We start from the raw sequence: 16,258 nt of genomic DNA, 5'->3' as shown, positions 1-16,258 counted from the left end.
AGGGGGAATTGTGCGTAAGAACAATTGCATATGCAGGATCTCACGGCAAAGAGAAGACACACAAGAAGCTAGAAATCCTGCTCTTGGTGTCTTCCCTTCTTCTATCTGAATCAGTTTCTGTGGATTGAGATACAGAGATAGTGGGTTCCTTTTATTCCCAGGAGAAGATTTTCCAGGCAGATTTAAGGAAAATGTAACTCCAGACTGAACTTTCTGGTATCCTGATTGTACACACAAAGCACTGGTGGAGCTATAGCAGAGTGAATTCCAGGAGGTGGATTATTTCTGAAGGCAGGCAAAAAGGAAGGTCTGCTCACCCTATTTCAGGATTGTTTTATCACATCTTTATTCCACAGTGAGGAATGCGTTTATACACATATGGTTTAAACTGGTGACCCAGATAGAAAGAGGTATGTATCATCTTACCATACCTAAGCCACCCAGTCTCCTCATAGCTTTTGTTATTTTTTTGGACAGGTTCCACCTTCTTCTATGACATTTCCTCTGTTTAGATGTTTTAGAGGCATGTAGTTTTTTGGATGACTGGGTTTCAGATGTGCTGGTGATCACGTAGCCTAATTTTAAATGTTGGCAGTGCTGTTTCAAGTGTGATTTTATGATATTTGTTATGAATGTTTGTTATCATGCTCTATATTTTGTCTTTTTTTTTTTTTTTGCCAGTCCCTGGAGGTTTTCTAGAGTTAGCTGAGCATGGTCACAGCTGACATCATCTCGTGTTAGTGGTAGTCCTTACTTTGAGGGGGAGGTTAAACTAAGATGACCTCCAGAGGTTTTTTCCAGGCATTATTTCTATGATTCATCATGTATTAGTCATTCGCTTTCTGTGTATCAAACATGTCCTTAACTTTATATGCTTCTTGTGACTTCTTAACAAGTTTGTGATGGTAGGGGAAATAATTTTCTGTTCTGCAGCTGGTTGAAATCCCAAGAGAGACAAACTCCTGCTAGTGACAGAGAATGTCACATTCAGATGGCATGTGCTGTTAATAAAAATCTGAGTTATTCTGTAGTTGTTGCTTGATCTTTCCCTCATGGAAGAATTGTTGCACACTTGCAGTGATGGGGGAGACCTCAGAAATTGTGTGTTCAGACTTATTTCAGTGGTTGTCTGAAAAGCTTTGCATTTTTTGCACAGATCTGTGAGGGCTGAATTTGAGCAGATGGTTAAATAGCGGAGAGGAAGAAAAGAAATTACCTAGCTGGAGAGGAGGATGTAGCAGTGGACAGTACACCTGGAACTTAATTAACTAGTGTTTATCCCATGCTATGCCAGATGCAAAGTTGACAAAGCAGTGGGGTTATTTGAGACCTAGACCCTTGATATTTGCTTGAATAGACATTTGCAGAACTGTAAATGTGCTACGTGTATTGCTATATTTGTTGGGCCAAGGTGTGGTATCTCGCTGAAACCTCCAGCAGACCATGTACCCATGCATTTTAACACGGCAAGAGATAAATAGATTGGCAATGGGTAATGGAAAAATGAGAATCAGTTGGGGAATGAAGAAGGTTGTTTAATGAGCTGAAGATAAAAACTGAATAAAATTTAAATGCATATCTTGGCTAAGTGAGAAACAGATGGAAGAAATCTACAAATTTGGGGGGTGTGAAAGCTCTTCTGGAAAATGCAGCTCTGTTGAAATCAAAATACTTCACAAAGCAGGTCAACTGCAGTAGACTTTTGCTTCAAAAAAATAAAAAAGTGTGTCAGACAAAACAGATTTTAATATTTTGGAATACATATTTTTAAGTGCTTAGTTTTGAAGTGATTCTTTCATTTCTTTATCTTCTTTGGTTTATTTAGAAATTAGTGTGAACAATAAACAAATAATCAAAGGAGCCATTGAATTTTCCTTCCAAGGTTATTTGAAGTGTTTCAGTTTTGCTATAATTTGGAGCAAAGCCAGAGTACAAAATCCGTGGAAATTGCTATCATCCGATCAGTTCCCAGGGGGGCCTGAGAAGGACTCTGTTCTGCATCGCACTTCAGCTAGTATCTCTTGAGATGCAGAAGCACCAGTAATTGCCGATAGCTGTACTACAGCTCATTTGCTTTGCACTCTGGATTGCAAGGGCTTGACTGTACAAGTGGTTTCAACATCACACTATGCCTGATGTCCAGCTGTAGTGGTAGTGTTTCTCCTGTCACACTGCACTGAAAAGTAGAAGCCTTGTTCTTTTTTTCCCCCACATGCTGCACCTAATCTCTTTCAGGATCAAAGCATTTGTAAGGGAAGATTTTCCTATTGACACTTTCTGGGGACTGTATAAGGGATTTAGCAGAGCTTTTCTTTCTCTGACATCCTTTTCCTGTAAAATCTAGTGTGAGGTGACTGAGACAAGTGCTGACTTTTCTGTCTTACAAAAAACCAGATCATTTGTGCTATTGGCTAATTGTTGTATACCATTCAGAGATTCTTCCTGTGTTTGTACATGAAAGGTTCTATGATACGATCTTATGCTTGAGTGTTTAAGGTGTCGTTTAGTGCTGAAAATGTTATTGTTCTTGTGGGAATTCACAGAAAATGTGTCTTGGAAAAATATTTGCTATCCTACTTAACATAGTCAACAATAAATCTTTTGCATTACAGCAAGTTGGTTTGCTCTTTTTTTAAGAGACAAATTTCATTGTTTTTCATTATGTCTTGTAGCTAGGATATTTAAAGAAACACATAGATAGGACCTCATTTAGAAGACAAACAATTGATTGAGGTTCTCAACTGAGCATGAAAACTGAAGAAAAAAAAAACTTGTAATTTTCATCCTGGTTCTGGATTCATGTGGTTTGAGAAATTTAGCATGATCCATTCAGCATTTTTCTGTCCACTTTGATGCAGTGCTGTTGTTACTGTGAAATCCATGTTCGAGGGCTTTTTTCCTCCCAGGCATGCACATCGCTCTCACTGTGGATAATTGGTTATGTATGGGAAACATGGGAAGAAGACTTTTCTTAAGTGCTTGCAAAGACACTGCTTCACAGAACTGCAGTAAATAGCTACTTTAGCAAATGGTTTTAAAAACTAATTTATTAGTTTGTCCTTTTTAGACATACTGACCTTTAAACTAGCAAATACAAATTGCTCTATGGTTTAAAGTTGTTATATGACATTTTGAAGTGCTACTCAAGAGCTTTGTGTGCTTTTAAGATCAGTGGCCAATTTACTTTGGGGAATGGAGGAGCTAGGTGCTCCATCTATCTATCTTTTCAGCAGAATCCTTACTAGAAAAGAAAGTAAATTTGTCCCTGTTAAAACTTTAGTTCTTCTGTTTTGTTCTCTGTAAAACCAACTTTACTCTGCACAATAAGTAATGCCACTCCAGTCTGCGTGACAGCTGGGGTAGGATACTCAGAAAGTCTTTGGATTTCTTGTACTGTGTGAAATGGAGAGTGATGAGTCTTTCAACAGAAATACCTTTATAAGATACTGTTTAGGAAGAACTTGTATGTTTGTGCTTTGTACTACTTTAACTGGGATTCACTGTATTTCAAGGAAAAGGTTTTTATTATAAAACATAAAGAGAATATTCTATCATATTAGTGGGGTTAGGTATTTTGAAATTATAAAGTGTTTTTAAAATTCAAATAAATTACTTGAAGGTGGGGAAGCAAAAGAAAGATTTATCATTTCTATACCTATACAGGGAAGGTACTTAAGAGCTATTGTGTCTTTAACAGATAGTTAACATATGTAACATGGAAATTTGCAAAATTTACAGGCCGCATTGCAAAGTCCAGATTAGAGCTACAAATGTAAATAGCGCAAAACTGGAACTGTCTTCAAAAGAAGATGTTAAGAAGTTCAGATTTTTAGCTTTGTTATTTTTGTTTGGTTTGGATTGCTTTGTTAATGAAAAAGACCAAGCTGGATATGAAATAAATAGTATTATGTACAAAAAAACATCTAATGGCTTTACATAATATCTGCTGAGTGAATTGTTTAAATGCGTCATACAAGCTAAATTTTGTCAAACTTCAGCTCTTTGTGTGTGACAAAGAGATTTTCTAATAGTAGATGCAAAGAAATAGCCAGAAATCTATGCCGATCTAATGACAAAGCAGGTTATGAACTCAGCTTCATTTAGGATGGAGATCAATGTAATACCAAGATGAGGGCCATTAAGGTTTATTAAATTTGTCTAACAATATCAACCATGCTTAGTTTAAAATAATACATTTATTATTTATGAAATATGTACAGTCTGGAGCTAGTTTGCTTTCAAATCATTCCTGTGAAAAGTAGTCCTTTATGATGATTTCATAAAGCCACTAAATGGCTAGACTAAATATATTATTAAAGTGCTTAAGGAGATATTTCATACAGCAGCAGGAAGCAATGTGTGTTCCTGTTGTGATGCTTTTCCATTCCTGAGACAAAATGTTCTTTTTTAATATGTAAATACGGAATTTCTAAGATATAGAAAAGCTTGTAAGAGCTTGTAGAAAAGCTCTAGTAAGATCCTAGGAGCTCCAGTTCAAGGCTTAGCTTGTAGAATGTCTACATGAGGTGCAGATGAGTCCTTTGAAGACAGATAAGCAGAACAATCATGGTTCATCAAGCATGGTCATGGACGAGGCTCTTCAAAGTGATGGAGGCACAAGCCACCGCCTTTCTAGCCAGTATGGTGTTTAACAGACATTTACCTGTGCTGGGGTGGGAAGGACTGCTTCTTGTCAACACTGGGAAGGCCCACTGCTAGCTGACTTTGTCTCAGGTGACCACAGACCTGAGAGCTGGCTGTGCTGATCTCTCAGAGGGGCAAGATCCAGGGCTGCTGGGATCTTGCAGGACAGAAGTCCTATTCCTTGGTCTTCTAGTGCTAATTGGGCTCGATCTAAAATGCCTTCACAGAGCAGACCCTTGTGACTCAGAGTAACATGGTTCTTGAATAATCTTTTCTCAAGATGTATTTTGGTACTGCATTAGGTAGGCAGAGGCCAAACTTTTTTGCAAATATTATGCAAATGTGCCACTACTGACTTCTCCTGATGGCTGGCCTTCAGAGCTCAGTGCCATGCTTATTCAGGTGTAGCATCATAACCAACCAGTCACAAAACCACCTACACTGGAAGGTACAGTGTGAAGGTGGAAATAGATACTTAGTTTAGATCTTCTCAAACATTCAAGAAAGCAATTAGTTCATGACATTTTGACCTTCTAGGAGACAGAAAAAAAGATGTCTTCTCTTAGTGATTTAAGATTTCCCTTTTTGAACCTGTGTCTTCTGTATCTTGTGCTGATCTTTTCCAAGAGTCACTTAATTGCTGCCTCACAGGAGCTTTTGTGGAGTAAGTCGAAGCTGTGCAGCAGTCCTGAAGCCCATGGATAAGCCGAGGGAGCATGCTGAGAGGTTATAATAATAGAGATACCAACTACTCTGTTAAAAACCTTGGCTTGCCCCTGAGCTTGTCAAAGATTTCTACACTATCTTGCCTCTTTTCAGTACCCCTAGAAAAGCTCAGTAAGCAACATTCCTTTTCAAAGCCTTGCTAGTCTTGCACTGCTATTTTTGTACTAGAGAAGCCCTAAAAGGAGTGCTCAGAATTCACTAATTCTCTTTTTTTTCCCTTTCCTGCAAAACGTATGGAGAGATTTTATAACATTTCAATATGTTTATTTAGTTAATCACACAGACAGAAACCCACATTTCTGTCAGGCACATTTCCAGTTCAGTGGTCCATCATGGAGAGTAGAAAAATATGAAATAGATTTACTGGAATCTATGGGAGTGGCACAAGCATCTACGCCCAGGTAATCTATCTCATAATGTCATCTTTATTGCTATTTGTACATGAGCATCAGACATGCTTCAGGTGTCATGCATTGTGAAGACAGATCCATCGGATGTGGAGTTAAATAGCTTGTGTTATTTTTAAAAGTTTGAGCATCACAATAATAGTAATATAGCTGGCTAATTTTTTAATAGGTTCAAATATAGTATTTTTGCTTATGTTCAGCAGTGTTCATGAATCAATGATGAGATGAAAGGGCAACAGTTTTCAGAATTAAAAACAATTTCTTTTTAGTAGGCTGAAGAGTCAGCATTCTTTATTGAAAGAGTAACCAATTAATAAATACAACACTGATTTAATTACAGGAGGAACTTGCCATCCCTTGGATATGATGGAATACATTCCCTATTTCACTTGTTTCTTGCTGATTATGGAGCAAAGAAAACCCTAGACATGAGTTCTAGGTTTTACAGAAGTGCATAAAGCAATAGTGGGTCAGATCATTTTTGTTGATACTTGGATGAGACATGTGTGTTCTAATTTACAGACCCTTTAGCTATTAAACTACTAATTCAGAACAATTTTCTTCTTAAAAGATTAATTTGTTTGTAGATGGGTGTGTTACTGATATAACTTTTTGATCCTAAAACAACTGGACACATAGAACAAGTAGGGAGTTCAAAAAACTGCTTTTAGCAATAGAATCTTTCAAAAGAAATAAAGCAGAAACAAGTTACAATTGTATTAACAAAAAAATCATAAAATTAAAATTAAATTCATTCATTCGGTGAAAAGCATTCCCTGATGTACAAAAACCACTCATAAAAATTAATGAAAAATATATAAGATCCATGATTTTAGTTTTGTAAAGAGGCAATTCTTCTTCACAGGATAAGGAGAATTCTTGTCTTTTTACATACATAAGCATCAGTTTTGGAAACTGTACAAAAGTAAAAGAAGTGGATGAGTAGGCCACCAAGTAGAGAATGTATTGCACACAGAGTCTGTTAAAATACAGTGGTTTACTCTTATCTACAGCTATTTCTTAATATATTATTATGTTTACTTATTTCAGCTTGCATCATTCACACAATCTACAAAATAATTGTCTGTAAGGAGCCTTTTTTTGCATAGAATAGATAGTATTCTAGATAATATGAGACCACAGTAATCCTGAAACACCATTTATTGTGGGTGTGGCCAAGTGTTGTATTCTTTAGTTAGGGTCAGCTAGGTTTGTTGTCCTAAAAACATCTGTTACGGATCATGGAGAATTTGTGGTGTTTTTTGACAAGAACGATTCAGCTGTTCTATATTAATGTTGATCATCCCTTCTAGATTTTCAGAATTGTTTTAGGCTTTAGAATCTGTTTGTCAGAAATGCTGTAGGAGCTATGATAAGATGTTTTGCCTGACGGAAGTTCCATTTTTATACCTTACTGTCTTAAAAACAGCAGGAGAAAAAAAAAATCATCCTCAAACAAAACAAATTGTCATGCAGTAAGATATACCCTAACCTATCAGTTTAAAAAATGAAGCATATGACTTGTCCTACAAACCAAGAAGCAGCATCATTCCTACCTTAATTTTTATCACTCTTTCTGCACATTTCTGTTGTTATGGCAGTAAATCTTTGCCGGTGTGATCTGTCATGCTATCGGTTATCTTCTCTAGCTTCTGGGATTTTGAAGCTTATTGTTGTCTTCATCCATGATTCAGAGGACAGTGGGGCCTGCAGCAGTGAACAGAGTTCCTTCATAACTGGCCATCTGTGATGAGTTGCTGAGGAGGGCAGTACACACAATCCACTGTCATCATGGGCAGATGAATAGGAGTAATAGTGAATAGAGATTAAACAATCATTTTTTTTCCCAGTTCTGTATGGAAGGTTTCTTTGTTATTGAAGAATCCTCAGGGAAAGACATTTCCCTGGCTGACGTATCCTGTCCTTCACTTCCAGGCAGTTTCACAACCATTTCCAAGCTGGAGAGTTCCCATGGAGCACAGTCCCTTTACTCTGTTGTTTCTTCGAAAGTAGTGACCTTAGATCTGCAGTCCCTAAACATATATTTGATTATAGGAAGCATTTCTGAATGGGATAATTCCCCCACTGCCCAGCTGTAGCATCAATGAGATTTGTGATTTGCATTTCATGTCTCTAGCTCTAGGATTAAATAGCATTTGCTCTTTTTACTTTAAGAGCTTTTTGGAAATCTGAAATTTTGCTCTTCCTTTTTAGACTGACTCCGGAATCCTTCCCTTTTCTAAAAGAGGGAAAAATTCTTGTTGAAGTAATTTTTTTGAGTAAAAAACCTCTCAGTATGTCCTCTTGTCAGTGAAGTTTTTTTCTTCCAGATTGTCTGGCCTTCAGATATCTGTGGATCAGTAGCTGTATATATAATTATTATTTTTCAAGATTTTCTAATCAGTGTGGTTAGTGTATACTAGTTATAGAACTGGAGTGGGTAGACTCACACAAGATCCATGCAAAGCTACCCAGGATGATGCTCATTACATTTGCAAGAGGCATCCTGTGATTGTTCTGACATTGCAAGAGCCGGTTATTTTATATTCAAAACATAGTAGGTGTGGTTCTCACTCACCTGAAAAAGATATTTTGATGACTCTGATTCTAGTCAAAAGTAGAGTATGGTAAAAATATCTCCAGAGGCAGACCTGCAGATCGGGGGCTCCCTGCAGGATATTATCCTCAGGTTGGACCATTATGGCAGTTCTGCTCCTACAGTGAAAATCTTGATCCTGTCTAGAAGTTTTGTAACTATTAATCAGACTGGGATGAGGCAATAAGAACTGCTCTTGGTTAAACACTGCTGTCGTGCCACTGAAGCTTACAATACACGTTTTTCTCCCCAGGAGTAAAATTGGATTGTAGGCTTTTGTAGCAAACTACAAAGTGGTCCAAACTTCCTCTCAATGAATTTCTGCTAAGATTTTCATTTCACACAACAAGAAGAGTATAGAACATCAACTAATAAGCCTGCATGGTATGACCTTGCCCATGGAGAGCAGCTGAGTGTTGCTGTCCAGGAAATTTTACTTTAAAACAAGCCTTTGAACATTAGTGATGCTGAGTCTTATCATAACATAACCTCTCCAAAATCTGTGAGATCTTTTGTGTACTGAATACTGAAGTAGACTGCTGCAGTAGTAGTGCTGTTTTATATAAATGTTAAAGCTGCATATGTTGCTAAATAAAAACTACTCAGATTTATAAACATAGCTCTGTAGAAATGTGACATAGAAATTCTGATGTCTCTAAACACAGCATTTTTTTATTTGGTGTTTCTTTTCACTTGACAGATACCTCAACTTAAAAGTAGCCGCACGGTTCCCAGCTGAATATGAATTTGAGAGGGCTGATGCACATTGCTTAGTCTAAAAGTCTAAAATAAGATACTCTAAAGCTATTTGCTCTGAAGTTGCCAGACTTTACAGGATATACATAAATAACTTTGTGCAAAACTTGAATCCATTCTCAAAGTTAAGCCATATGCCAGTATCAAGATCTCCAGCACAAGAGCATTAGACATATGAACCATTCCCTAATATTTCAGTGGAGCACATATTTTATAGGAGACGGCAGCTCATGCCTCCTGGGGCTTGAGTCAATGGAATGACTTCTGTTCACCACCATAGACTTTTGCTCAGGCACCATCTGTCTGGATTTTTCCCCATCTTGGTAGTAGACATCTGCTTTTTTGAGAACAGGATCAGGTCTTACATAATATTGTCATGTATTTAACGGGCCATTGAAACAGGCAGAGTAGAGCTGATTGTCTGGATAACAGTCCCAATAAAACAAAGCACCCAAAATGTTTCATTAATAATGCAACATTAATAATTAATGATGAAGGAGTAAGCTGTTTTCTCAGAGAAAAGCATTTCCTCAACAGATAAATCCTTTGGAAGAATGTAGGACTAACTTATGAGAAAAAAATGCTGGAAAGCTCAAGGAATTTAAGAAAGGAGGATGAAAGGAATAAAAACCTTTTTTCCTCCCTTCCCCCATTTGTTTTGTTCAGAGGGACACTGTGAATCATATGCCTCTTGACACTCACAGGAATGATCTTACTGTCCAAATGGCTTAAAGAGAGCTTCACTAGGAAAGAAAATAATCAATAGCATGAGATATTAAAAGGGATTTTTTCCCCTTCTTACTCCAGGCAGCACTGTCTACTCTCTATTGAATTTATGATCTACAGGAAATTAAACACTGACAGCATCACCAGCAAAGATAAGCATATATTGCTTAGGGTTAATGACTTGCTGAATTTTCTAAATCAAGCTATGTATACATTAGTACGTCAGATTTTTATCAAGTGACTGTTGGCAAGTAACCATGGATAATGATAGCAAACGAAAATTCCTTTTATAAATGACAGAGTCGTGCTGTTGCATTTTAAACTCTGGATTTCCAAATGTCTACCTACTGTCCTGGCAGAACTCATTTACATGTGTGCAGTATTTTGTTTGAATAATATAATTGTTGTGTCATCCACTTCTGCACACACTTATAAAGCTCTAGAAAATGAATTAGAGATGCCAAATCAGTTTGCAGTCTGGCATATTTTGAAATGTGCCCATGGTAGACTCTAAATTCATAATTAGGTATCTAAATTAATGGTTCTATTTAAAAAAATAGTGGGTTCCCAGGAGTTCCTTTATTTGCTTGAGATATACTTATCTTAAAATTTGGCCCCAGCTCATGGTCTCTGCAGCTCTAATCAGATGTTTTTCTTAACTTTCCAGCTTCCCCAGAGCTCTAGGCTCCTTCGAGCTCAAGGCATAAACGGATTGATTAAACCTGGAACTTTTTAGTTTGCTTCTGTTTTAAATCACATAGTAGGGGCAGGCTAGTGGCAGATCAGTACCCTTTTCCTTTCAGTAATACCAAAGACCAGTTGCCAAAGACCATGAGGAGACTCCTTGGTCACCAGGGCTGATGTTCTTTGTGAAAGCTACCCCACAAGACTGGTGATGATCGGTGGGAACTGGCTGATAAGGAAAGGGCTGTGTGATACATACACAGAGAGCCTTGCTACTGTCAACATTTAGGTTATCTATTTGGTCACAGGGAAAAAGAGGCAGAGAAACTCCACGCAAAATGTTCTGAATAATCTGGAGGATCCTGTGTCTTTCCACTGGTCACAGAGGGAACCTCATTTATCAATCTAAACTAGATATCTGAAATTCACGCAGCAGTTCTCCAGTGTGGCTGAGTGAGTTACTGTAGGTAGTGTTAACTCACTGTTTTCTGTATGCTGCCTATGTGATCTATTCATTTTTCACTAGAATTGAAGGAGGCAGTTGCAAAACAGGTTTATTTTTTGTTTTAATGAGGAAACGTAGTGGCAAAGAAAAAGCAGTTCTGCCAAAACTGAAGGAAGAATCTGCAGAGCAAAGAACATTTTCTTTGGGATGCATAATGTGGTACATACATCTCCTTTACTTTTATTCCTTTGAGGGCCTCTGTTGAGGCCCTGGTCAGACTCAACATACCCTTGCTTGTGTGAGCTGAAAAGATTAAAGCATAGTTAGTTTGGTATGCTTGGTTGGTACTGGGTTTGGTTTGGTTTTTTGTTGTTGGGTTCTTTCTTTTTTTTTTAAACTAGAAGCCTCTGGGGGTGACAAAATGGAAAGAGGAATAAAATCCAGGTCAAGTACATAACATTACATTAACAGAACACTGGCACTGGATTATCAGGAGAAAAAACCAAAACCATAAACATTGTGTATGAGTAAATTGTCCTTAGAAATTATATATGAAAATGAGAATTTTAGCAATAAACTTTTCCCCCACATGCTACTTCATATCTAAAGCATTTTGTGGCTTGCTCAGTGTTTTACAAACAAAATGACAGTTGTCAAAATTCATGGCAGACCAAATATAGTTAATACAGACAAGAAATAGGCCTTTCCTTTGTATGCTGCTCTCTCTCCCACCACTGCCGTTCCCTCAAATTCCAATCAGGCAAAGCCACAGCCAACAAAATAACTCAGATATAGGATTAAACAGAAGAAACATTCTTCATTTCCTACCTTATTATGAAAGACAAATGCCACCACTCTAACACAGACGCAAGCCTACTGCTTGTAACATCTCTTCCTGGCCAAGAGTTAATCATGTTCAAACCGTTTTGGTTTATCAACCAGATGAAAAAACAAAGAAATTCACTTTGCCAAAAAGAAGAGTGGTAGTCTAACCCTTTTACATTAGCTATCTGTTAGTAAGCCTTTATAAAGATCTCTCTAGTAAACTCAAAGTTGGCATAATTACAAGACTGCAATTTGTCCGCATCGCTGATAAATGCACTTTGGCACAAACAGAAAAAAAAGGCAAATAATAGTATATGAAAATCATGAAATTTCAGAAATCTCCCACACAGGTCTTTAAGTGAGGAATAGATGATGAACAAAAATGTATGAATCAATTGTCATGTGGCAGATTCAAAACAGGTGAAAAGCCAATATTTTACCACAGGTGAGATTTTGGTGGCAGTTTAGACCACAGCAGACATCATGAAGAATTAAGCATTTATGGAAACATGACCATCAGAGTAAAAATAGTACTAAAAAGAAAAATATTTATAGTGATGCAATTTCTTCTGTTTCAGTCTTTGGCTGTTTTTCCTTTGGGTTTTGGACAGGTTAACTATGTATATTTCTATTTAGGGGCCATTCAGGCAACTTCTTTCTTAATTAAACAAAAGTACATATTTGCTGGATTAAAAAAAAAAAGTGATGCTTCATATTGAATCCAGAATCCATCTACGAAGACAAAGACTGATATACTATTGTGATGCCTAAAAGCAGGGAGACTCAATTTCTAGTCTCACAGAAAAATCCTGAGAATGTAGAGAGAAGAAGAGCATCATTTGCTGAGTTGTGGAAGAGATGCTGTCTTTCCTACTTTGTCCCCATGGTGTCAGGGCTCCTTTTTCTTCTGAGCAGAAGCTCTGGTAGGCCCCCACATTTGCATGCTGCAATCCTCAGGGAAAGGCTTTCCTTTCAGAACACATACACTGTTGAAGAGAGAACTAATTTTTGTATTTTTGGTAGCTGCATGTAACAGGCTAATCATTTGGAAATGGTACATGTTGAGTCTTGGATGACCAAGTTATGAAATGCGCTAGTTTTAACTAGTGAGTTTCACAACTTGGTCACACCAGACAGGGAAAATTGCTATACTGTACTTGAATGCATAATTAAAAAAAGAAAAGAAAAGAAAAGAAAAAAAAAGGCATTTCATATACGTATTCAGGCAAAGAAGGTTTTCCAGATGTTCAGGATCAACTTTTCGGATAGGTGGATGATCACTGAGTTTTTACAGAATAGGTGTGTGGAAGATCAACATCTAAAAATTTGTTTGTAGGGAAATTTCAAGTTGCAACCAGTCAGACTGTAAGGATATTTTGAGTACTCAAAGAAGCTGGTAGGACCATAATGAGAATCCAAAAGTAAAACAATCACAGAATTGAGTCCAAGTTAGGTATCTAAGTTCTGTTAAAAATTCTAGCAAACAGCTATGCACTTCTTTTGGCAGAAATAAATACCTCTTAAAATCATGCCCGAAATTACAAAGGAATATCCTAAACATCTATCCTACTGTATTTTTATCAGTGAAGTTAAGCAAAACAAACAAACAAACAAACAAAAAAGAGAGAGAGAAAGTGGTTTGATACTTGTAAATTTTCAGAGATTAACAAATTTTTCCTCTGACACCCATTTTAACTTCAACTTTCTTTATAAAAAAACTCATTTCTAGCCATCCCTATTACAGAAAAAAAAAAACTTGGAAACCTGATTCCACATATATTTTCTTTTAAATTGCCACAAAAATATCTACTAGATATTATATGTATTATATGATATTGGATATCTATTAGATATTTTTTATGTTATTTTAGGAAGTCAAAAATGTCTTTACAGCTCAAAATCCTTTTCTTTGGCTTTTTGCTACTTTGAAAACATTATGTAGTGTCAAAATGAATAATGTGTGAATCACAGTAATAACACAGCTGTATCTAGAGACACAAAGGTCCATGGCATTCCTGTTTTATTTTGTGGTTTACTTGTGCTATGTATTCTGTCAGTAGTGTGGGGTAACATATAGTCCAGGAAAATAATCAGAGGTCTGAAAAGAAGCAGAATTCATAGTAGCAAATTGTTGTGGGGTTTGGTTTTGGTTTTTTTTTTCAGTTACTGTTTTCCATAGCAACTCTGTTAAAATAGAACAGAACTTCTGATGAAAGTGTGGAAGGCTATGTGTCACTCCCTTCCCCTCTCTGGCAGAAAGAGAAATTAGGACAGGGTACTTTACACTGCTTAAATTACACTGCTCTGTGCTTCTAGATTATTGTGTAGAGCAGAAACTTAACCAGGTGGTCAGCAGTCCATTGAAGAAGTATACCTGTCTGCATTAACTGTGAATGACAGCTGAGAGACAACAGCCACCTTAAGCTTTGGTGTGCTGTATACCATATCCTCCCTCCCTCCCTCCCTCCCTCCCTCCCTTCCTCCCTTCCTTCCTTCCTCCCTTCCTTTCTCCCTTCCTTCCTTCCTTCCTCCCTCTCTTTCATTCTCCCTCATTCCTTGCATTATGTCTTACATACCTTGGAAGTTCATGCTGATCTAGGTGATGAATTACAGACCTATGTAAGAGATTATATTTTTTTTACTATATCACCTCATCTGTTCATGTATTACCAGTTCATCTTCCTGAACACTAATTTGAGTGTTCAGGACTTTGGAACTGCTTCAGATCACTGATTTCGTTTTCAAAATAGCAAGCAGTCTAGCCTGATGCTATTTCTTTTTATTTAAACTATGGTCATTGTATCTATATTCAACAAATACCAGAAAGCACTACTTGCAAGCGATCTTCTGGCCCAAAGTGAGGCAGATTGGGCTGGCAGCACACCCTACACAGCTGCAAGTCCACTGCATCACTGCTCACAAACAACTTGCTTCATGAGCCAGTCAGCATCTTCCCGTTCTCCTTCGGCTCTACCTCATTGATTTCAAAGTGCCAGTTCCTTTTCAGGAACAGCCCGTTAAGGGATTTGCAACACTTAGTTGGGAAACTCACTGTATTAAAATTATCTTTGCCATGTCGTACCACTGGTTTTCAAGCAGACCTCTCCACTCACCAGGGTGTCTGATGTAAACCAAGGGCATAGTTTGGCTCTTTAGCAATAAGGTTTGTTCAAATAAGAGCAATCTCTGTTGCAGTCACAGGAATACTTCCACGCTGAAGGAATAAACGTGCTTTCTATTTTAAACCTGACTTTGAATTGCCATCCTGCCCATCTCAAAATAAAAGTTTCAACAACTCCATGTTTCTTACTGCCTGCCTAACACATTTGAGGGTAACTGGGACAAGATAGCGTTGAAATGCAAAAGCTTGGTGAAAGGAGATGATATTTTCTTTCTCAGAGCAACGGCAGCATTCGTGCCAAGAAACAGCTTTATGCCCCACCCCTAATCTCAAGAGATAGTACTGCAGCTCTGTGTCATGAAGTCCTGCATGCATCAGATAATTTGTGATTTCCCTCAGTCTTTACAGCCCACTATAAATACATGTGTTAACAAAATAGTGCATTCAGGAGATGGTCTTCATTGTTTGTTCTCTTTCACCACGCTGGCACTCTGCATATATGTCAGGTACCTTGGAGGCACAGAAAACAAAATTTTTCTCTGGGCATTTGTTCCTGGGCCAAATAAGACAATGTTTTACTAGACATACACAGTTTCAAAAGCAATAATTCTAAAGGAATCACCTAATTTTACGTAGATCATGGCATGAAGGACTTCCAGCAGCATGTGTAAGATCCAGTGCAGTTCCTGAGAGGAGTACAACATACAGCAGCATATTGATGGAGAAGCAAGCAATCTGTTTGCAGCCTTATCTCAGCCCCAGCTCCTTATCAGGCAATCTTTTATAGACATGCCGATCCTGCAGAGAAAGGCATAATTAGTAGCTGTAATTGCTTCCTGTGCTGGAGTAGACCATTTAAAAAAATACTGTACAGAAAATATAAATATCAGAGCTGCATCTGAAGAAGAATAGTGACAACTCGAGGCATCCTTTTCCATAGCCAGGCTGTGATTTTATGTTTAGATTATGGAAAAATCAGTAATGTTTTAAAACACATCATTTCATGTATTAAACAGTACATATTAAAGTAGATTTTAGATAAGACAAAAAAGGTTAGACATTGATTATTTATGGTTTGGATTTGTAATTTTACTGGGAAGTCCTGTCCACCTATGTTTGGGTTTGGGTGGGGTTTTTTTGTTTTGTTTTTTTGTTTGTTTGTTTGTTTTTATTTAATTTTATTTGCTTTTTTATTTTTGTTTTTTTTTTTAGTCTTCCCTTGGCAGTGGACATGAAGGTCTGTTTAAATACTGCTTATTAAAATGAGTGGGTATTGAAATTTTCTGTTCAACTAGCTTCCCACCACCATTTTTAAATTTTTTTTTCCC

General features: G+C 37.3%; 1 protein-coding gene across 16 annotated transcripts in view; it reads left to right on the top strand.

The window, feature by feature from the left end:
* Positions 1–388: 388 nt before the first annotated feature.
* The window catches only part of LOC113947352 (poly(rC)-binding protein 3-like), a 462,347-nt gene continuing 446,477 nt past the window's right edge, over positions 389–16,258 (top strand). For 9 of the 16 annotated variants that reach the window (XM_027643823.1, XM_027643822.1, XM_027643818.1 and 6 more), the window contains exon 1: positions 390–410. The gene's annotated coding sequence lies outside the window, so the exon portion shown is untranslated. Of the gene's footprint in view, positions 411–16,258 lie in introns of all 16 variants that reach the window. The other 7 variants (XM_027643806.1, XM_027643807.1, XM_027643814.1 and 4 more) reach the window with 1 other exon arrangement.

The sequence above is a fragment of the Corapipo altera genome, unplaced genomic scaffold, assembly GCF_003945725.1.
Source record: "Corapipo altera isolate COAL_440 unplaced genomic scaffold, ASM394572v1 24b, whole genome shotgun sequence".
Lineage (NCBI taxonomy): Eukaryota > Metazoa > Chordata > Aves > Passeriformes > Pipridae > Corapipo > Corapipo altera.
This window is presented reverse-complemented; position numbering and strand designations above follow the sequence as displayed.